The sequence below is a fragment of the Sarcophilus harrisii genome, chromosome 6 (genome assembly GCF_902635505.1).
Source record: "Sarcophilus harrisii chromosome 6, mSarHar1.11, whole genome shotgun sequence".
Lineage (NCBI taxonomy): Eukaryota > Metazoa > Chordata > Mammalia > Dasyuromorphia > Dasyuridae > Sarcophilus > Sarcophilus harrisii.
In genome coordinates, this window is record NC_045431.1 from 74,069,655 (window position 1) to 74,094,164 (window position 24,510).

Sequence of the window (24,510 nt, forward strand, 5' to 3'; positions counted from 1 at the left end):
AAGCTCAGTTCCAGTATCACAATGTCACCTATTAGAAAAATCTTATCTTGATCCAAGTTGTCACTATTTCCCTTCCTTTCCTTCCTTTGTATGCATATATACCCACACATATAAATATATACTGAAACACACACATACATATATATACATATATGTATATACACACACAGACAGATCTCACTTTATATAAGTTGACATTTCTACAGACTTTTATGTATTGTCATGTAATGCTAATTTGCCCCTAGGCATCCACTTCCCTTAGCCTGTGTAAAACAGTTTGTTTTTCTTACTAATACCCTAAAATAATACCCTTTACACAAGTTATAAAATGTACATGTGGAAATATTAAATACTGTGCCATGATAATAAACAGAATTATGAAATGAAAGGTAAAGTTAATGATAAAGTATGCACAATACTATATAATAAAGTTAACCTTTATACAATAAAGGCATACAATATGTTGCCCCTTCTCCACCCATTGGATGTAATCTTTCTCACTGGCAGTTGGCTGTGTAATCTTTTTTATGAAGTTATTGAAAGATGTTTGAATATTGGCTTTCTTTTCCCCCCTCATATGTTTGAGAAAAGCAAGCAATATAATCTTTAGGAGTTCTTTACATCAAGTCAAATTTATGTAATGCAAATTTACATCAAGGAAGAACTGTCTGCTCTAAATATTAATATATCCATATCCATATACACACACATATATCTTTTCATGTACAATATAAGCTCCTTGAAGCCCTAAATACCATCTCACCTTCTAGAGGAAGCCTTTTCCAATAAGGGAAAATTAACTATAGCATTCCCTCTGCTAAGTATTTCTTATTTATCTTATATATAGCTTGCTTTGTATGTATTTATCTTCATGTTATCTCCCCCATAAAATTGGAAGTTCCTGGAGGGGAGAAATTGTCTTTGCCTCTTTTTGTATCTCCAGTACTTCTTCTGGTGCTTGCACACAGACAATGCTTAATAAGTGTTTAGTTACTAATTGAAGGAAAGAAAGAACTAATTTGGTTTTGGCTTTGAACTCCATGACCTACATATTCTAGAAGCCTAATAATTGCTTATATGATAAGTGGATGAATGAGACACCTTTTGAATTGCTGATGAATATGCTATAATAATAGTTACCATTACAGAACAATAATAACAATTCCTTATCTGACCTGGTAGGCAACAGTCAAGAACTTATTAAGCACTTATGATGTCCAGACCTTATGCTAATGCTGGGAATACAAATAAAAGCAGAAAAAATAACAGTTCTTGCCCTCAAAGAACTTACATTCTCCTGGTAGAACACAACTCATAGAAGAGAGCTGGCAAAGGGTGAGAAATGAAGGTATCTGGCTAGAGAGTACAGTGAGGAAAGCTTAGAACTAAACATAATTTACAGTGGACTGAGACTTAGCTGACTTGAGTGCTGTCTTTAATGGATGTTCTGAAAGGAGGGATAACATTATAAGGAGAGGCAACAAGCTATTTCCAATGTGTGCATTTCAGGTCTAGAGTCAAGAATAAAAAAGTTCTCATAAGTAAAAGGTGCATTTTACAAGGTTTGAACAAAGCTTTTCTCTTGAGTTTCTTGTTTACCTACATGTTTATCTGTTTTTAGGATACCTGGTCTAAGAGTTTTGGAAAATAATTTATTTTTATCACCCTGGGATTCATTATCCTTAGACTATTTTTCCCCCAGAAATACAGCCCTACTTCAAAATGCTCTTTGAGAAGGGTCTATGTAGTCCTTTCATCCCCATCACCACCCCACCTCTCTAAAAATCTATTTCCTTCAGAGTTAATCACAGCATGATATTTAAGGTGGCATCTCTTATGGGGTATTGTGATGACTTATGCCATTCATTTCAATGAGACCTTTTCAACCTTAATATCAGTTCCTGTGATATATGGAGTACAGCCTTAAAACTTAATTACCATTATGTTTCAAATGGTAGTGCTGATGGACAGCATCTTGCTTTAACATCATTAGGCAGTCCTTAGTTTCACCAATATAAAAGACTGAAAGCCAATCTATTGCATGTCTTTAGCTTCATTATGATCTGTGGATTCAGTCCCCCATTTCTCAGACTCTGCCAGCTATAAGGCACCTAAAGAGATAATCTTCTGTACAGCCTATGTTATTTCACTTTGTGGGAAACCAGTAAAATGCAAAACTACTGAAAAGAAAACTATGGAGATTGATGGATATCACCAAGGTGTTTTCAGCATTTGGTATACTGCCACTGACTTGGTCTCATTGGAGCAAGTAGTACAGATGAATTCCCAGAAGCAGAGACTTGACATTTATTCATTAGTTCAACAAATATTCACTATGTACCTCCTATGAGCTGAGCCCTGGGCTGTCATGTTGATCCATTACTAGAACAATTGAGAATTAGTATAGTAGAATAGATAGAATATTAAATATGGAGTCAGGAAGACTTGGGTTCGAGGTGTGAGACCCTCACACTAGCTGTTTGAACACTGGCAAATCATTTCAGCCCTTGGAGGCTCCAAGAAGTCTCTAAGGCTATAGATTTTTAGAGAGGTTCCAGTCTCTGAGAGGAAGATCCCACACTGGGAGTCCCCATAGGAAGGATATCATAGGTCATTGGCATTTAAGTCATACAATAATAGAGTGCCATTTTGGAGTCAGGAATACCTGAGTTCAGATCCACCCACAGACATTTACTAGCTTTGTGACAAATCACGTGTGCCCCATTTGCCTCCATTTCCTCATCTATAAAATGGGGATAACAAAAATAGCATCTGCATATTATAAAGCACTTAACATAGTACCTGGAAGACAGTAAGTGCTAAACATTTATTACTAACATATGGCTAAGCAGAATGGCTAAAGTTTAAAAAGATGATTCAACTAAGAAAATCTAAATACAAGTTTTAACTTTACCTACATCTATAAATCTCAATGCTGTTGGCCTGCTGACCTAAGTTCTTAGTTTTTGTCAAGCTAGTTCCAAATGCCGCCTCTGACCCATCTTTATTTCTTGCTTAGATGTAGCTGATTCTTTGATCTCAAACGAACCACTACTTTGATCTGGTCTATCACTGATGCTCATACCTTTCTTCTGTCCCAGCAGTTCTATAATTGATTCTCACCCACAGTCCTTGGCTGGAGCTGACACTACCCACATATCTGAATGGAGGAAAAGAGGAACATTGTCAACATTTGTATTCCCAACAGTCAAATGTAAAGCACATCTGAAAAAAATAATATTTTTTCTGCTTTGCATCATTTATCATCAATAATAATGAAAACTCTGGAATTAGAACTTAAATCTTCCTCACCCCACTATCCTTAAAGATGCATTGGCTTTTTCTCAAATATATTACCTCTGTAGACTAGATTAATATAAAAGTTAGTTTATCCATATACCAAGAATATGTGAAGTAGGGATTGGATAACATCAAGAACAAGGTTACTCTTCTCAGAATTACATTTTAGAACCTAAACATACATGAAATAAATATGAAAGTCTGTTAAGACCCACAACCAATAAACAGCAGAAACACTATTGACTAAGGGGAAAGAAAACACTCTGATATCCATCTTCCTCCAAGGTTTCAGAGTAATTGATTCCAGAATAAAGGAAAAGCATGTAATACCTGGTGTACAAGAAATTAAAAAATGATCAGTAAAACTTGTATCTCTAAGTATTAAATCAAGTAGATGCCTGAAGCAATGATTAAGTCTAATAATCATTCTTTAAATATCAGTTGGGAGGAAGAAATGTGTTGGAATGGATGAGAAAGGTATAAATCATCTGAAGAAATTCTGGACCAACGACCTTCATTTTTCAAAGATAGAGATTAAATTCACCAAGCTAATAAGTTTTTTCCAAGGACCTACAACTATCAGCCCCAAATGTGGAAAGTGTACCTCTCCCCAAAGTTAGCATTTTCTTCTCATATTGGCTTATAAATAATAGTTATCTTTTAGAGATTGAATATTAAGCTTGTTTATCTTAGGATTGCAAGTTTGTCATTCTAGTATGAAAATTATTCATAAAACCCTTATGAAAATTCATAAATTCATTTTTCAGTTTTGATTGTATGGATTATGGCACTTGTTTTCTAACTTACTCCCTTCCTTCCTTTAGCCTTTTCCCTTTCTAATTTATCCTATATTCTACATAACACTTCCTAAAATACTGCTTTGGGGAGGTAAATCTCCAAAGACCATCAATAGCTCTTAATACCAACAGAATAGGGGCAGCAGTAGTACAATGAATAGAGTGTTAAAACTGGAGTCAGAAGGATTCATCTTCATGTTCAGAACAAGCCTCTGATACTTACTAGCTGTATGTCTCTGCAAAAGTCACTTTAACCTGGTTTGCTTCAGTTTTTTCATCCATAAAAATGAGCTGAAGAAAAAAGGGCACACTATTCTAGATCTTTGCCAACAAAATTCGAAATGGGGTCACATACATCACACAGGACTAACACAACTGAACAAGAAGCAATTTGGATTAATGCAGAAAGTGCTAGTCATATATAGCTGGGTTCAAATTCAACTTATCAACACTTATCAACTGAATAGTCTTGAGTAAAGTTTTTGAACTCTTTCAACCTCGTTTTTCTCGTCTACCAAATGAGAATAATATTGTCCATAGTCTTTACTTCACATACGTTTTCATATAAAATGCTTTGCAAAACTTAAAGCATCCGATTACTATTGGGTATGTGACAATTAAATGTTGTTAACAGTAAACTATACAATAAAAAATAGCAAATTAAAGGAAATGTTCAGAGTAGAGTAGCACAATACACTCATGGTTCTGTTTGTTTCTTTCTTAGGATGCTCTAGCTGAGTGGTTTCCCAAGGATTCTTCCTGCAGTATATCACTTACTATGGAGTTGCCCATACAAGTCTCAATATTGTTTTCAAAGAAGCTCTAAAAAGTAATGGGAGCATAGATTTTTAGCTGAATAGGGCATTAGAAAGGCATAAAATCTAACCCTATTAAATTATCAGTAAAAAAAAATGAGGTACAAAGAATTTTATGTGACTTGCCCAAATGAGAAATTGAGTCACAGAAAAGTTATGTAGCTTGCCCAATATCATAAAACTCATAAGTATTGACATAGGATTTTAATTCAGGTATTTCTGGCTCCAAGTCCTGTATCCTGTTTACTAAATTAGCAGTTCTCATAGTATAGCCTGGGAAACCCAAGGGATTTCTAAGATTCTGTCAGGGTATTCATAATTTCAAAGCTATTTTCTTAATAAAGCTAACACATGTAAATTCTAATATGATAAATATTCATAGATTTAACCTACATATATAAAAGCTCTTTGGGGAGTTCTTAATAATTTTTAAGAGTGTAAAGGGATCCTGACAACAAAAAGTTTGGAACCATTGTCCTATACCATGTTATTTCTCATGGTCCAAGGGAAGTAAACTACCTTCTAAATTTCTTCTTAATTCTGTTTTGTTCCTTTATATGAATCCCACGCTAAAAAGTCACTAGTAGAGCTTGTTGAGTAGGAGTTATGTGTATGTATCTGCACTTAAGAAAAATTACTTTGGAAGCAGTATATAGAATGGAATGAAATGTGGAGAGAAAAGGCAGGGAGACCAATTAAGAAGGCAAAACATTTAGTTGAAGGACAGGTAAGTTGCTCTAAAATATGAGGTTAGAAAGAATTTGTCTTTGGATATACTTGAAGTTCATTATACCTTTAAGATTTCTGTTCCTAACAACAATAATTTATTTTAAATCTCTCATTTTGTTCATACTGTCTCCATTTAACCCTCATCATAATTCTAGTAGGTTCCTGTAATAGTCATCTATTTTGTTTTATGATTCCTCTCTATTCCTTGTGTGGTTAAGAATTCTCTCCCAAGACTTAATTGTTAGGGTTCCTTTCTTCCAATATCTTCTCCTTTTCTATTTATTGTGCTAAAATGATATAATTATTGACCTGAACATATTTTATGCCAAACTACTTTTCAATTTTCCCTGTAGTTCTGGTTAAAAAGAAAAAAAATCCTGGAATCATAATGGTATAGATTTAGATGCAGAATGGACATTAGAGATCTACTAGTCTCCTCATTTTTAGATGTCTGTGTCAGCTAAGTGGTATAATGAATAGAATACTAGGTCTGGAATCAAGAAAATATGAGTTCAAATTTAGCCTTAAACATTGACTAGCTCTATTACCCTGAGCAAATCACTTAACACAGTTTATTTCAGTTTCCTCATTAGTAAAATGAGTTAGACAAGAAAATAACAAATAACCCCAGGAATTATGCGAAGAAAAGCCAAAATGGGGTCAACAAAGAGAAATGACTGAAATAAATGAAAAACAAGCCAAGATCTGGAGAAGCTCAGTGCTTTGCTCAAAATCACCTAGCCAGTAAGTGGCAGAATCTATTTTTTTTTAATTTATGTTCTTGGATTTTGACAAAACAGGGTTACTACCATATTCAATTGCTTGTATTTTTTATTTATTTTGACATGATTTAATGATCTTCTTTTCTATCTTTTAAGAAAAACCAAATGGTTATAATGATGACTACTTTACAATGTAGTTTGAGAACTGATAGAGCTATAAATTGTTCATTTACTTTTTCTCACTACTTTTTGAAATGTAGACTTTTTATTCTTTAAAATAAGTTTTGGCATAATTTTTCTAGTTTCAAATTATCTCTCAGTTAATTATATTGGTGTAAAAATAAATCTGCTAAATAGCAGCATCATTTTGCTATGAAACAAACCTGAAAACTTAACATTTCTCTAATTATTTTTGTCCCCTTTTTATTTCTTTAAATGTTCTATGGATATGTTTTTATAAATCATCTCCAAACCTTGATAGATTATCTCCTCAACATTTTAAAATAGTTATTTATTTGAAATTTCACATCATTTCTTCCAAATTTAAAAAATATTTTATATTTGAAAACTATCTTACTGGGAGTTTTAAAAATAATTTATTTCAATTAATTTCTTTTCTAACATTATTATTTCCCTTGGAAATAGAGATAATTTCATCTCCTGTTTATTGATTTTGCATGCCTTTGATTTTATCTTATGGCTATAACTTTCACTTCTAAAATTTTTAAAAGTAAAATTGAAAAGGAACAATTTACCTTTATTAATGTTGAAAAGTTTCTATTTTCTTCCCTTTAAATAATGGCAAGAATTAAGATATAAATTGTTGATATTAAGGAAGGGTCATTTCAGTATATCCTTGAATCATCCTTCTGTTGATTTTTAATGAATGCTATATTTTCCATAAACTTTAACTGTTGTTGAAATCGTGATTTTGTCATTTTTGTTACTTACATTAGTTATATTAATTGTTTTACTCATGTTGCATCACCTTTGCAAGCTTATTATGAATCCATTTTATCTCTCATGGACTACTTTATATATACCACTATTCTTCTCAAGATGATAATATTTAAAATTTTCATATCAACTTGGAATTGTCTATATATCTCTTGGAATTTGGAATTTGTCTACATATCTCTTTCTCTGTTCTGCCACTTCCGGTTTGGGGTATCAACATCATATTTATCTCATAAAAGGTATTTTTCAAATGCCTTTTGCCTCCATTTTTTAGAACTGCTCTTTAAGTGCTTTATAGAATTTGTAAATCCATGTGACTCAGTATTTTTTTTCCTTAGCAATTTGCATATGGCTAGCTTAATTTCTTTTTCTAAGACTGAATTACTTAAAATCCCTATTTCTTGGGAAGGATTGAATATTTTAATATTTGAAAATATGTACTTTCTTTGATGTAACAGATTTGCCTTTATAAAATTATGATTTTAGAGGCTGATAATTCATAATTTCCTCTCCTGAAAATTCATCCTATCCTTTTCTCCCCTTTTTTGGTTATCTGTTCTTTTATTTCTTTTTTTTAAAAACTCAGCTTCATTTAAAAAAAAAAAAACCCTAATGTGCTTTTTTTATACAAATATCATTATTTTCACTTTATTGATAGGTTTTTTATAACAAAAAAATTAGAGAAAGTAATAATATGATGTTAGTTAAAAGTACATGCAACCTTTTATATTTGTACTTCTCTCTCTGTCTCTTTGTCTCTCTCTCTGTCTTTCTCTCTCTTAAAAAAAAAAAGAACAGAAATCTTGCCCATGCTTCACTGAAAAAGAAAAGAAAGTAAAACAAATTCCTTGTAATAAATATACATAGTCAATTGAAATAAAATTTGCTCAATTGTAATATATGCTAAACTCATTTTATATGCTAACCTCACTGATTCTCTATAATGAATAATGTTTCATTCTTCTATCAAAACATGAATTGTCACTGTATTCAAAAAAGTTCTTAGACTTTTCAAAGTTGTTTTTTTTTAAACTGTTGTTTTTATTGTATAAATTGGTCTACTATTTCTTCTTATTTAAATTTTTGAAAATTTATAAAAGTCATCAAAACAATTCATTTTTATAATGTTGATATTATAGTAAAGATTATTCTGTTGATTCTGTTTACTTCACTCCGTATCAGTTTCTGTCCTTCCATGCTATTTATTTCTTTGTATTGAGCAGCATAGCAGTAATTAACAGTAGTAATACCACAATTTATTCATCCATTTCCCAATTGATAAGTATCCTCCCCCTTAATTTTCATTTTTTTGCCTCCATAAAAAGAGCTGCTATCAACAATTTTGTACATAAAATACCTTTTCTTCTTTCTTTAATTTCTTTTGGATATAGACCATGTGATATAGCTATGTCAAAGGATACACATTATTTAGTAACTTTTTAAATATAATTCTAAAACTATGCCCAAAGGGTTACTACTGTGATACCCTTTGATACAGCAATGTCTCTACTGGCTCGATTTACCAAAGAAATCATAAAAAGGAAAAAGGACCCACAATTGCAAAAAAAATTAGCAGTGAGTGGATGCCCATAAGTTGAAGTCTGGCTGAATAAGTTATCCATGTGCATGTAATGGAATATTATTGTTCTATCAGAAATGGGGAGCAGGCTGATTTCAGAAAATCCTGGAAAGTTTTACATCAATTAATGCTAAGTGATGTAAGCAGAACCAAGTGAACATTGTATACAACAAGATTATGTGATGATGAATTGTGATGGACTTGGCTCTTTTTTACAATGAGGTGATTCAAGCCAATCACCAGAAAGGGGACTATGGTAATTGAATGTGGATCATAACATAATATTTACACTTTTGTTATTGTTATTGTTGTTTACTTCCTTGTATTTTTTTGTGTTTTTCCCCCTTTTGATATGATTTTTCTTGCATATGGAAATATATTTTTTAAAAATTGCACATGTTTATTCTATATTGGATTGCTTGCTGTCTAGGGAAAGGAGAAGGGGGTAGAGAGGGAAAAAAATTTGGAACACACTATCTTTGTATGTATTTGGAAAATAAAAAGCTATCATAAAAAAATAAATATAATTCCAAATTATCTACCAGAATGGTTGTACATTCTCACAACTACCAATATTAATGTTCTCATTTTTGTATAGCTTTCAAATATTTATTATTTGCCTTTTTGGTCATCATGAATTCTATGAATGTGAGGTGAAATTTTTAGAATGGCTTCATTTTGTATTTTGCTAATAGTGATTTGGAGCATTTTTTTTCATGTGACTACATATAACTGGTATTTCTTAAGAATTTTTTGTTCACATCTTCAAACCATTAATTAAAAGAGCAATGTCTCTATTTCCTTATATGTTTTGGAAATGAGACTTTCATCAGAGAAATTTAATGCAAAAAGGTCTCTCTTTTTTTTTCAATTAAAATCAGTATTTTCTCTCCTCACTTAAATAAGAAAAAGGGGAAATAAGAAAATTTTCAAAACTAAAATCCATAGTCAACCACAACAAGGTACTTCATTGTCTCTATGTTCAAAAATGTAAATCTTATTCTTCATTTTAAGTCCATTAATTCCCTGTAAAGAGATGGATGGCGTGTTTCATTTCTAGTCCTCTGGAATCATAGTTTGTCTTTGTATTGATCAGTGTTCAAAAGTCTTTCAGGTTTTTTTTTTAAATAATGTTCCAATCATTTAACAAATTATTCTCCTGAATATACTTACCTTACTAAATTAATTTATATAGACATTCTCAGTTTCTTCTAAACCTCTCCATTTCATCATTTTTTTTTTTTTTTTTTTTTTTTTTTTTTTTTTTTTTTTTTTTTTTTTTTTTTTTTTTTTTTTTTTGCTAAGGCAATTGGGGTTAAGTGACTTGCCCAGAGTCATATAGCTAGGAAGTGTTAAGTGTCTGAGATAAAATTTGAACTCAGATCCTTCTGTATTCAGGGCTGGTGTTCTATTCACTGCACCAACTAGCTACCCCTCATCAATTCTTTTTAAAATTATTGGTAGAGTATTATATTCTTTTTTTTTTTACAAACATCAATTGATTTCAAAAATTAGGTTCCAAATTCTCTCACTTACTCTGCCCCTTCTCCATCCATTGATAAGACAAACACTATGATATCCATTATACATGAAATCTTATTTCTATATTAGACATGCCACAAAAAGCAAGAAAAATAAAGTTAAAAACTGTTTCAATCTAGAGTCAAAATTCATCAGTTCTCTCTCTGAAAATAAATAGCATTTTCCATCATGAATTGTTAGAACTGTTACAAATCATTATATTGATCAGAGTGGCTAAGTCTTTTACAATTGATTATCTTTATAATATTGCTATTGCTGTGGATAATGTCTTCATAGTTACTCTTTTCACTTTGCATCAATCTATGTAAATATTTCCAATTTTTTTTTCTGAAACCACTGCTTCTTCATTTCTTACAATACAATGGTATTTCATAACAATTATATACCACAACTCGTACAGCCATTCCTTAATTGAACTTTGCCTTGATTTCCAATTCTTTACTATCACGTAACTCTACCAACAATGCATTAGTGTGCCTATTTTTCTTCATCATTCTTATAATACAATTACATTCCATTACATCAATATAACACTTTTTAGACATTCATCAACAAGTGAACATCCTCTTTAGTTTCCAGGATTTTTCTTCTATGAAAAGAGCTACTGAAATATTTTTCTTTCTTTTATCCATCAACCTAGTAGTAGTGTCACTGGGTAAAAAATGTAAGTAGAATATAGAAACTTTAGGGGAGTAGCTCTAAATCATTTTCCAAAAGGGCTGGGAAAAAATCACAGTTCTAAGAATGGGATATTAATGTTCCTGTCTTAGATTTATCATAAAACATTTCTTTATGTCTCTGATTCTCTTTCTCTTTCCCATGTATATACAAACATGAGCACATACATGCACATACATGCATACACACACATTTTTGCAAATATGAGAGGTCCTGAAGTATGGAACATTACATATAATTTCAATTTTTTGGATGCATAAATAAGTTGTGCTGATTTTCTTTCCTATTCCTCTTTAAGTTTCTTGAAAAAATATTCTTTTGCATGGAGTGATTTTCTGGAGGAGAGAAACATAAAGGTTCAGAGAAAAATATAGGAAATATAGAAATAAACGATCTCAAATTAAGATTTGTCCCCATGTGTTCTAATTTTCCTTCCAACACTTGTCATTTTTCTTTTTTTTTTTAACCATTTTTGCCAATCTAAAGGTCATGAGGTAGAAGAATCCAAAAAGTTGCTTTAATTCACGTTTATGTAATGATTTGGAGCATTTTTTCATATACTTAATTACAATTTGGATTCTTCCATTAGAAACTGCCTGTTCATATCATTTGACCATTTGTCTCTTTAGAATATCTCATTCTTATAAATCTGAATCAATTCCTTATATATCTTTAATATGAGACTTTTATTATATGAATATGCTACAAATATTTCCCCCAAGTTACCTATTTCCTATCTAATGCTAATTACAATAGTTTTGTTCCTTCAAAAATTGTTGTGAACTTTATATAATTAAAATTGCCCATTTTATCTTCAGCGATCTATTCTATTCCTTGTTTGATAATGACCTCTTCCCCATCTATATATGTGAAAGGTCATTTCTTGTCTTGTTCTCCTAAACTGCTTGTGATATAAATTTTTATGTCTATGTCATTTATCCATTTAAAGTTTATAAAGGTTTATGGTATAAGATGAGTACCTCTACCTAATTTTTACCATCATTTTCCAATTTTCAGAATAGTTTTTGTTGAATAGTCTTTAGCTTTAGATTTATCAAAAACTTTTTTTTTTCCATTGTAGCCCTTATAAATGTACTTGTTATCACCATTTCCTTTCTTCTCTAATTCTTGTCTTGCTGTACTCTTCTCCTAAAACATGCTGTGTCTTCTGTGATCTCTCTGGCTACTGGTGTTGAGAATAACTTCAAAGGTCAAGGAGGAATGGATTGTATTTATGATTCTCTTTTCCTAGGAGAATTTTGGGGCTCCAGCTTTTTCTAAAATTCATTTTCTATAGTATTTGGGATGTCCAAAAGCAGAAGTTTATAGAATCTTTCCTGAAGCAGCTGAGGAAGATATGACACTAAAAAGGTGAATTATATATAATTATAAGAGGAAAAAGGTCAGCCATGGGCTGGGGCATATGGAGTGAAGATTATGAAGCTCCTCTTCCTCTTTTTGTTTTTCTGTAAGAATTATCCTGTGACAGGTTCTTTCAATTTTCCTCTTCCTGTCATTGATTTTTTTTTCTGCATTGGGGAGATGGGAAATGTTCTTTTCATTTATATGGGTTGGTAGAGAATGAGGGAAAGTGCCATTCTTGATTATCTCTTTCATCACAATTCCTTCCCCTAAATGTTACATTTTTTTCTGAAATTCTCTGATTCTTTTCTAATTTGCAAATCTGGCCATAGCTTTCATAGATTTTGAAGAAGATGTGGATTAAGACAATGGAACACACAGGATAAAAGAAAGTTCACTCCATTATTTCATTTTCTCTTCCAGTTTCAAAAAGTTAAAGAGGGGTGTGTGTGTGTGTGTGTGTGTGTGTGTGTGTGTGTGTTTGTGTGAGAGAGAGAGACAAGTAATTTTACTTAACATTTCAGGGAATCAGATTATTCCTAGAAAAATGGCACTTAAATGAAGAAGGGGGTGGGGAAAGGAAGCAAAAGAGAGATGGACAAAAAGCAGGCTTGAATGCATAATGAGTGCTTTACAATGCATTGATGGACAACCCTTAAAACAAAGCATTGTTGTGTGAAATGTTCCAAGAAAAAGAACTCAAGAGTTTATTAAATGAGTTATTGGGGAAAAAAAATTTAAATATGTCAGAAACATACCAGGTCATTATTATGTCTTATAAATTATTTATTATTCTTAGATGTGTCATAAAGTCCAAGACAAATGCCAGGAAGATGTTGAGAAGACAGAAAAATAACTGCAAGTGGAAGAAGGTTGACTGCGGTCTTAGAGAGAGCCTTCAAGAATATTTGGAGTCCTTCAAATTCTTATCCTCCTTTGTGATTTGCAGTGGTGGCATTTGTATTTACCAAGATCTTCTTTCCTCTTTTATCCAAGTCTTCCCTTTTTTACTGTCTTCCATATTAGATAAGTAAAATAATATAAATTATATCTACTGGAAATCAGTCTACACATCATCCTTTTGAATATATTGTGTTGCCTATCTCCAAATATTTAATCATTTATGTTCTTTTTAGATGAATTCTATCCTTGAAGACCCATATTTCCATTATGAATCTCAATCCACAAAGTTTCAGAAAGACTTTGAAGAGGTGACAGCAGTGTTCCAATCTGAAGATAGTTCATAGCTTCTTATAGCGGAGATTAATTACCCATCAAGCTATAAAAGCTTGTTTCATACTTGTAATAAAGAGCATAGCTGTGATAGAAAACTGTTTGTCAAATATACAATAGCCTATGCTTACAGAGCATAGAGAATGAGTATTGGCTTGTGTAACTTTTTTAAAAGAATTAATGTATTGATGCTTTTGCCAATGGTGGTGGTGGTGATGGTGGTGGAGGAGGATCATAATCAGGTATAGATATTCAAGTATCAGGCTGTGCATTTCATGCCTTTTGATTTCTTCCTCAGTAAACTTCATTCAGGAGATGTAAAGTGATTGAGAATGCAGATAGGTGCCTTTCAACTCTATGTAATTGCCAAGAACTGAATTTACTACAACTTAATGGCAGTCATCAATGACAGATTCAGCACATTAAGACTAGCAACCCTAGCCTTGGCAGATGTAGAAATTTAATGTGCACACTTCAATATTGATTTTGATATTGATATCATTGATTTTCAAACATTATATGAACACTCTTTTTTTTATTTAATAGCCTTTTATTTACAAGTTATATGTATGGGTAACTTTACAGCATTGACAATTGCCAAACCTCTTGTTCCAATTTTTCACCTCTTACCCCTCCACCCCCTCCCCCAGATGGCAGGATGACCAGTAGACGTTAAATATATTAAAATATAAATTAGATACACAATAAGTATTCATGACCAAACCGTTATTTTGCTGTACAAAAAGAATCAGACTCTGAAATATTGTACAATTAGCTTGTGAAGGAAATCAAAAATGCAGGTGGGCAAAAATATATGGATTGGGAATTGTATGTAATGGTTTTTAGTCATCTCCCAGAGTTCTTTTGCTGGGTGTAGCTGGTTCAGTTCATTACTGCTCCATTGGAAATGATTTGGTTGATCTCATTGCTGAGGATGGTCAGGTCCATCAGAACTGGTCATCATCTAGTATTATTGTTGAATTATATAATTATCTCTTGGCCCTGCTCATTTCACTCAGCATCAATTCGTGCAAGTCTCTCCAGGCCTTTCTGAAATCATCCTGTTGGTCATTTCTAACAGAACAATAATATTCCATAATATTCATATACCACAATTTATTCAGCCATTCTCCAACTGATGGGCATCCACTCAGTTTCCAGTTTCTAGCCACTACAAAAAGGGCTGCCACAAACATTCATGCACATACAAGTCCCTTTCCCTCCTTTAAGATGTCTTTGGGATATAAGCCCAGTAGTAACACTGCTGGATCAAAGGGTATGCACAGTTTGATAATTTTTTGAGCATAGTTCCAAATTGCTCTCCAGAATGGTTGGATGTATTCACAGTTCCACCAACAATGTATTAGTGTCCCTGTTTTCCCACTCTATGAACACTCTAATAGTTTCTACATGAGAAAAGAGAATACTTGGATTGGTAAAAAATGTTCCTAGAACTAGTGTCTGGGTACAATTAGGTGTATGTATCTTAGCTGGGAGTAAGGAAACCAAATTTGCCTCCTTCACTTTAATATCCCTAGGTAACCTTGCTTGTTAACTATATTTTATGCATTTCTCTACATAGTTAAAGTCAACATTATTGTCTTCTTTCTTGAGTTTTCTCTGCTGTGAAATATTTTATACGTCTCTTCTGCTATCTTTTCATCTAATGTTGTAGCTGCTATTCTCTTTGCTATTTAACATCTTTTTTTCTCTCTCCAGTTCTTTATAGTTTAAAACCCTCCCATTTGATTAGATTTGCAAGACTCCAGGCATATATATCTATTTTACCAGCTCTCATTAGGTATATTAAATTCCTGGCTAAGAGCCCAACTTTCCTCTATTATACATTGCAGTTTTGGAATCCAAATCCTATTCTTGAACACTGTCTATTCTTAACCAGCTGTTCATTTCTGAAATCTGTTCTCTCCCAAAGCTCCTACCTTTATTCTAGAGTTATAGTAAAAATACCATTGGCACCCCTTAAACATTTAAACTTCTTGTTCATGTAATCCCTTGTAATACTTCCTACCTTCTTTCTGTCACTATCATTTATCCCCATGTGAAGTAGCAAAAGTAAGAAGTGGTCATCAGGTTTAATAAATTTGGAAGGTACTCAATCACATTATGAATATATATCCCAAAAATAGTAGACATCTCTTTTCTCAATGTTTACATTACCAAAGTTCTTTTGATTCCTCTTCAGCAAGTAATAGGCATCCATAACTACTTGCCCCCTTTTCCACTAACAAAGGTACTTACATGAGCTCTCTTATGACTCTTCATTAACTTTTCTTGGAGCACAATTAACTGCTTCTTCCTTAAAGGGTGTTCTTCAATGGAAAGACTTTTATAAACATTACTTAAGGCCAAGGTTTTGGTGGTCTCCTTTATTTTCTCTTCTGAATCAAATTCTCTCACCATTCCATAATTTGACATAAGAGAGTCTCCCTTTTCAGTTTTTTTGTTATTTTGTTTTGCTTTTTAATGAACACTCAGTTCTCCCTAAGAATCTGGAAGGAATAGCATTGATCATCTGGTTATTTTTACCTTCTCTTCTAAACCTGCATTTTGATTATGGAGAAGAACTACTTCACTATGGCAGAAACTCGAATGGCACACACATTCTGCAGCACACTGTATAACTCTCTTTTCCCTTCTTAGATGACAGAAGTGAGATAGTTTCTCTCTCAAACTCTCTATCATTAATTAAGCACATACCAGACCTAGATACAGCAACATGTAGGTTTTTTACATTTTCTTTATGTGTTAAAATAGAGTAAGGTCCTAGGAAATTTATTATGAAAGCAGCATCAAAATGCCAATATAGATAGCTTTTATAATCTGAATATTATATTCATATATTATAATGAATATTATATGTTATATAATGAATGTTATATTATTATTAATCATTATATATTTATTGTATATAATTATTGTTAATTATATATAATAATCATTATTATATAATTAATATTATATATTATAATCTGAAATTATCTCTAAATGTACAAATTGCTCAGAGAATATTGGATTCATTTCCCCACTAGCTATATTTTCCTAGAATTGACCAATCCAAGGGCTTCAAACGCCATAATGTTAGAACCAGTAATGCCATTGTCTAGGGTGTTTCATTCATGTAGTTACAGAGGACATCTATAGTGATCAAGGCAATCAGAATTAAAGAAATGACATTAGGCTTCCCCTCAATTTCCTAGTGAGATCAAGGACTTTTAAAAGATTTTTACAAGGCAATATTTATGTTCAGAAAAGAAATTCTTTTAAACCCTAAATTATGGAGCAGGAGACTACTATAATGGTAGAGAGATTTTCCTCATCAGGTGCTGCATAAAATAATGAATTCACAGGTTTAGTTTTAAAATAAATCTTTTATCTCCTCCTAACCTCTCTCTTCTTCCTTCCTTTCTTCCTCTCTCTTATTCCCTTCCCCCCCACTTTGAATAGATGGTATAGAGCCGAAAAAAACAAAACAAAAAAAAAGTTCTATTAACCCCAATGAGCCCCTCTGTGCTTACAACCCCCCAAAAAGAAGAATAAATAATCTCAACCCCCAGAAAACACTTCTACCAGGGACTGAATTTGCTCCTTTTACTCCTGGCTCCTTTCTGGTAAAGATAGTATGTTAAGAAAATGCAGGGCACACTTTCAGCTATTCACCCAGAAAGATAACCTTGCTTTGTCTTAGATCAACTGAGATGAGATTGGTTTAGCCTATAACAATTTAAAAATCTTTATTTCTATTGGGATTTTAAAGGTGTTAACTGCCGGCTCCATAAATCACCAGAATCTCCATGCAGTCAACAAGAATATTCTTTCCTTTCTTTAACTGTTTTGTTGTTTTAAAAGCGGGGGATGAGATTACATGCATACCCACAATGCCCAAGCTAACTAGATCTGTTTGTAGAGAAGAAAAAGGAATGATTTAAAAGGATTCTTTTCTTTTTGATTCTCAAACACATACATGGAAACTGCCCTTGCTCCCTCCACCTGCTGCCCCCAGCGTGCCCCAGCAAGCCTATTTAATAATCATCATCATCTCAACAGTGGTATGGCCAGCTGTTCCATGTCCTAACGTCCCATCCAGAGGGTCCTATTCGGATGCTGGTTGACCCAGTTGGTTGTCGTGTAATAGCTCCGAACATGAATTATGAATGGTACTTGGCTTGCCCATCCATCATCTTGACTCACCAGGCCACATTTACCTGCCAGAGAGGGGCCTTTTGCAACAGTGTTAAAGGTGAGAGGAAATAACTTAGCAGTCCATGTTAAAAATGAGAGCTTCTGCATGCATTTCATGCTCCCCATCCCCACCACCCTCCCCTTGCCGTCCTCTCAACTTCTCTCTTCCAAGGCATAATTCATTTTTCTTCTCCTCACAGAGTAAACTTCTAGACTGAAATTTCCTGACACCCACGAGACCCAGATGAGAGAAAGGAGTCTGAAAAAGTCCCGGGTTCCATACAGGGCTGTGAGCATATTCACGCAATCTGCACCCACATATTCATGGAATGAATTCAGTTTTTGGAAATTTGGCTCCTGGCCCTGCTTCCTACAAAAGATGGCGTGCCAAGAGGGTAGCAGCTGAAAGGGGAGGGACAGAGCACTGAATAGTGGGATAGACTAATTGGTCTTGTCACATAACATGGGTGAGAGTACATCTGCCTGCCTAATACAGGGGAGGAGGAAGAGGGGAATAAAGGGGAGAAAACATAATTATTCATAGTTTGTACCCAAAAGGTTAAAGGCAGAGCTTGAGTGACAAATAAGAACTTGGGGAATGGAGCACAAATTGAGAATCCTTACCACAGAGCTAATAAGAAAAATGAAATAGCAAACATGGAAACACATGACATATTACTCCTGGTTTTGGCCCTACATGGACTAGGTCCAATTTTGGGGACTGACTCAAAAATATAATTCTCGCCCTAGCTCTTGTTGTCTCCACCCAGAATTTACCCTGGGGAAATCTTGGAATACAGCTTACGCCTATTTCCACAGATGTAAGTGAAAGGGTCCCTCACTCCTAAACAAGCAAGCAACATAACAAATACATTTATTAGGTACAGGCCAGATTTTATTTCACCAAGTAGATGGTGCAGAAAATGCAAGGAACTCTCAGAAAAAAAAAAAAAACGTGGAAAATCACATAAGTGGATGAGTGATAACTCATAAATAATCAATGCAATTGTCCTCCCCTCCTACTTTTTGATTGTCCAATGCATTCACCTCTCCAAAAGACTCTTAGTGATTTGGATGCTTTGCAGAAGAGAAATATTTTAGCATTGCTAAATTAACAACATCCCAACATTTTACCATTATCCTCTTCCCACAGAAACCTATTGATAATTTGGATATTTTTGTAGGGAAACTCATTTAGGGCTTCTGGATAAGCAACCTCCTTCCATTGAACTCACACTATTCACATGAACTATGTAAGAGCTCCTGTTGCTGAGACAATAAGGAGACATCATTATTCTTTTCATCAGAGATACCAATGGGCATTACCATATCCTCTATAAAGAGATGCATTTAAAGTTCTTTAAAATGATGTTTAAACTTCCCAATTTCCAAACAAAAATTTTCTGCCTTGTTAAGTTAAGAATTTGATTGGGGAATTCTGTTCAACTCCTTGAACATAAATAAATGGATTTAACAGCTTGACATGGAGATCTAGTCCAGTCTCATCATTTCACAAATAAGGCCTGAGTAGGGGAAATGATTTGCCCACAGTCCCAAAGGTAATGAATCAAAGAGTCAGATACCAACCTAGATTCTGACTCCAAATCCAACTGTTTTTCCACTGAACAATTTTTCTCTCTACCTAATAGAGACAAGAATTACAGGACTAGAAAACTCACTTCAGCTCAATATTAATGATATTCATAATAATATTGTAGTAATTCAATGAGTGGGCTGAAATATCCCTTGTTGCATAAATTAATAGGCAAACATGTTTAAGATTGAAATAAGAATTTTTTTCAAGTTTTATAGCAACAATTCTTTGTACAACTTTTGTAGATACTAATTACAAATCATTCTTATCTATCATTAAAACTGGAATCCTATGAATCTCCACAAGGCTATGTTTTGTTATTATTTATATATCTATTTACTTTAGACATAAAGGAAACTGGCAACAAAAAACATTATACTTCAATTTCATTCAGGCAAACCTTTCCAATAACTTATTGTACACAAATGGAATCAATAAAAGCAAAGATGCTTCTAGACCAAGACAAACATGATGTTAAAGTCCTGGAATCTGCTTTATAGCAGAAATGAAAATGCTTATTTCTTCCCCCTGCCTCTTACTAGCATTCCAGTCTCCTCACATTTTACTGCTCTTTATATATTCTCTGGCACTATATATATATATGTGTGTGTGTGTGTGTGTGTGTATACACACATACATGTGTATAAATATATATAGTGCCAGAGAATGTATATACATACATACATATATGTATGTATGTATATACATTCTCTGGTGACACTGACCCATTTGTTACTGGCACAGGATATGCCATCTTTTCACTGACTGCCCCCCATATCTAGAGTGTTCCTCTCTCACCCCTCCATCTTCCACTTTTCTTGGTTTCTTTCAAGACTCAGCTCAGATTTTAGCTTCTTTAAAAGATCTTTCCCAATCTTATCTTCCTTCTCTCCAGTGTCATCCTCAGAGATGACTTCCCATTTTCACTGTAAAAACATTTAATGTTCCTTATGATTACCCCACTGAAGAGGTACCATGATTTTGCCTTCTACCTTTCTACCCTTAGGGCCTAGCACAATACCTGGCACATAATAAGCATCTAGTAAATTCTAATTTACTAATTGCTTGCCTTTTCTTTTCTCCAGAGTCAAATACAAAATCCTCTATTTGGTCCTGAGAGCCCTTCATAACCTGACTCGTGCCTACATGTCTAGTCTTTAAACATTTTATTCCCTGTCACATACTCTTTAATCCATGACATCAGCCCGGTGGCTTAAGAATAAGCCCTGGTCTAGATAACCTTTACAATCTCTACCACTCTAATTTCTATGATCCTGGATTTTCCTTCCAAGCATAAGATTTTCTTTGACTTAGCCAGATTCTGGGTTGGTGCCTAAAACTAGTTTGAATAGTTTTCATGAATAAGACACTCCAGATCTCATTCCTAAACTTTTCTCTGATGCTCCCCCTACCTTCTGGCTCCCATTAAGTCCCAATTAAAATGGTATAGACAGGAAATCTTTTTCAACACTTCTTAACTAGTGCCTTCTTTATCTTATTTATATATTTATGTAGTATGTAGGTCATTTGCACATTTTGTTTTTTGTTTCTCCCAAAAAAAATAATAAATTGTAAAGTCTTAAGGATAAGTACCCATTTTTAACACTTTTTGTATCCCCAATCCTTAATACAGTGCCTAGAACAAAGTAAGTGCTATGTATTAAATATATAGCACTTACTGTGTTCTTAATAAATGTTTACTGATTTTCTTCTCTCTTTTCCTTATTTGCTTTTCTCCTACTCTTGATTATCTCTTCTTTATTTTTTCTTTCTCAATATATGTAGATCCCTTACATTTTGTATTTTAGTCTTTTAGCAATAAAATATGGAGTAAAAATTGTGATCACTTAGTTGACAACCCAAAAATTAGCTTAGACTGTGAGCAATTCTTCATGCGGTAAAGAACATTTTCCCCAGACTATGGAACATGAATGAAATAGATCTCTCTCTGGTGATTATCTCTGTTGTCTCTGGCTATGGCCCCATGTTAAATAAGCCTTCCTGGGTTTGTCATCCATACCAAATTGAATATCCTAAATATCCCCGTTTATTAAATACAGCTGTGGCTTAACTAATAGCACCCAAAATGGATGCTCCCCTTATTTTATTGTTGAGAGAAATACTCCAGGGCCATGGCTTCTTCTGAATAGCTGAGCTGGTTTTCACAGCTTCAGTAAATAATTGGTGGCTTGTAAAAGAAAAGTTGCCTGTAATTGGGTGAGTGGGGCTATCATATTGCATTATATCAGTGAATTTGGAAGTTGCTCTATTTTTAACCACTTCTGAGGGTTTTCTTTCCCCAACAAACCTATCCAACTTTTGGCTTCCCCCCTATTTGATATAACTGCTGGACATTTGTTTTCTGCAAAATTGCAATCAGTGGTATTCCTAGATAAAATAATATTGGGTTTTATATTGCACCTTTCACACTCAAGTTATTCCCAAATGCTTTTAGCAAAAGTAATACTATGGTAATGTAGTTACAGTGAAGGCAAAATGAATCAAGCATAAGGCACCCGGCAACAGCTTACCTATGAGCTGAGATAGGAATATGTTTTTCTGAGTAAGGGAAATTGGCCAGGAAGCTGCAAGAAAGAATGATTTCCCTCACACTTTCAGGAAAGTCACAAACTAGTTTTAGGCACCAACCCAGAATCTGGTTAAGTCAAAGAAAATCTTATGCTTGGAAGGAAAATCCAGGATCATAGAAATTAGAGTGGTAGAGATTGTAAAGGTTATCTAGACCAGGGAATCTGAATCTGGAGTCTGTTAAGTATTTTGTTTGGGTTTTTAACATTTTAGTAACTGAATTTCAATATAACTAGTTTCATTTATAATTCTTTATATTTTATTTTATGCATTTTAAGCCATTATTTTGAAATAGGGTTCATTGGTTTTACTGAACTACCAAAAGACCTATGACAGAAAAGAAGTTTAAGAACCCCTGATTTATACCATTCCCTTAATTCTAAAATTAAGATAGATGGATAGCAGGTAGCACACCTTTATTTTCAAACTAGATACTCTAGTTCTAAATCTATCAGATTTACAGATACATTAGACAATAGTAATAGTTGCCAATCCATGATATACTTTGATTACAAGTTGGGAGATAGTGGGAAGAAAGGGAATTTGAGAAAAGCATAAATAAAGGTGGGAGCACTCATGTTGAGGTAAGAGGATTTTTTTTCAGCTGGAAAGATTAACAGTGAAATTTAAGCTTAGGGAAAAACAGAGTTTTTTCCAGGAATTAGGAATTGTGATGCAATAAATCTTCCCTGTGGAGCACTAGTACCTCTCCAACTTGAGAAAAATAAACACATAGAAAATAGAGTATGAGCTAGTTAGATACCTGGATCATACTGATGAGATATGAAGAAATACTTGAAGCACTGAACTCTCTGGTAGCTTCTGGGACTTACCTAAGGACAAAGAACCAAATTATGTAGAGTATCAGGTAGAGTATCTAACCAGAGATGTTCTGGAACCAGCTCTAACCATACCAAGACAACTGATTGTTAAGTGACCTATTTCTGATCCTGAGCTGGAGTTCATCCTTGGTAAGTCTTCTCTGATCTTGTTTTGGTGTTTGTTTTTCCTGTTTGTTACTTAATACTTATTCCTGTTGAATTTCAAGGCACAATGTGTTCTTCCACTTGCTAAATATTGATAATGCTTCCAAATACTGACTTCAAGTTCTTCCAACTTCATTGGTCACTTTAAACAACCCACCCATTGAATGCAGAAGTGATATCAGTACTTTGCAACCCCACCCCCCCAGCCCACCATTAAATGTAGAATGCGGCAAGTTTTGTTCTTTTTTTATGAATTGTTTTTAACCACATAGTTGAATTTAATAAGGTAGAAATGGTAACTACATTACTTCAGTACCTTCCATTTCCATCAACATTTGTATTATCTCAACAAAAAAAAAAAAAAAAAAAAGCCTTTAAGTGCTCTGAGATCATCCTTCATTCTCTTGATTTATAGGGCTAACCAGGACTTTGCCTAGAACAGCTGCTGCTGTAGCCTGGTTCTGAAGGGAGAAAACCATTGTGATCTTGATAAGGTTCAGTCAAGAAAAAAAGATAGGAATCTTTCTTAAATAAGAATTATAGAGAGACACTACACACAGCATCTTGTTGAGGGCAGCAGAACATACATTAGCACAAATTAATTTGATTATCTTTGAACTTTCCCTTTTCTAAGTGAGGCATTCCAAGCCTGGAGTCAAGAAGACTCATTTTCATTCAAGTTCAAATCTGGTTTCAGATAATTACTGTGTGACTCTGGACAAGCCAGTTAACCCTGGTCACCTCAGCTTCCTCATCTATAAAATGGAGAAGAAAATGGCAAACCATTTGCCAATAGATATCTTTTCTAAGAAAACTCTAAATGTAGTCATGTAAAGTCAGACTCAACAACAACCTTTCCTTTTAATGAGTGAAGCTTTTTTTTTTTCCACACCCATCTCTCCCTCAGCATCTCTAATTTGCTAAGCACTCCAACAGATATCACTAAAAACTGTTCCTGTCTTTACAATGTTATATTTTCTTTAAAACTGTATTCAAAGACAGATTATATCCTCATAATGAACAAGCCATATATATATATATATATATATATATATATATATATATATATATATATATCCTGAGTCATTTGCTGAAAGTTTAAAATGAAGGGGTAATGGCTGTGGAAAATGACATAAAACTAGAACATGGAGAATGGAACTATACCTTAGAGAACTAAAATTTGGAAGATTAGGGTTACCCAGGTAGCAAACATAAGGGATTGGATATGAACTCAAGATTTCTGCCTCCAGAGTCATTATCATTCCCTCAGTACCACATTGTCTCCTTTTTAGCAGCAAGGGGAAAAAAAGGAATAAAAAAACATTAAACTTTGCATCAAGTCAGCAAGAATAACTAATTAAAATGAGCAGTTACCAGATGGTGTTCTTTCTTCTCATACAACCCTCAGTGAGTATGTCTCAGGTGAG

General features: G+C 33.5%; 1 long non-coding RNA gene across 1 annotated transcript; it reads right to left on the minus strand.

Annotated features, from left to right (window-relative positions):
• Window positions 1-2,863: 2,863 nt before the first annotated feature.
• LOC116419860 lies at window positions 2,864-24,510 on the minus strand. The gene is made up of 3 exons (XR_004230184.1): window positions 24,458-24,510; window positions 22,861-22,930; window positions 2,864-3,160 (listed from the first exon to the last, which is right to left on the minus strand). It is a non-coding gene; the product is annotated as an uncharacterized LOC116419860 (long non-coding RNA).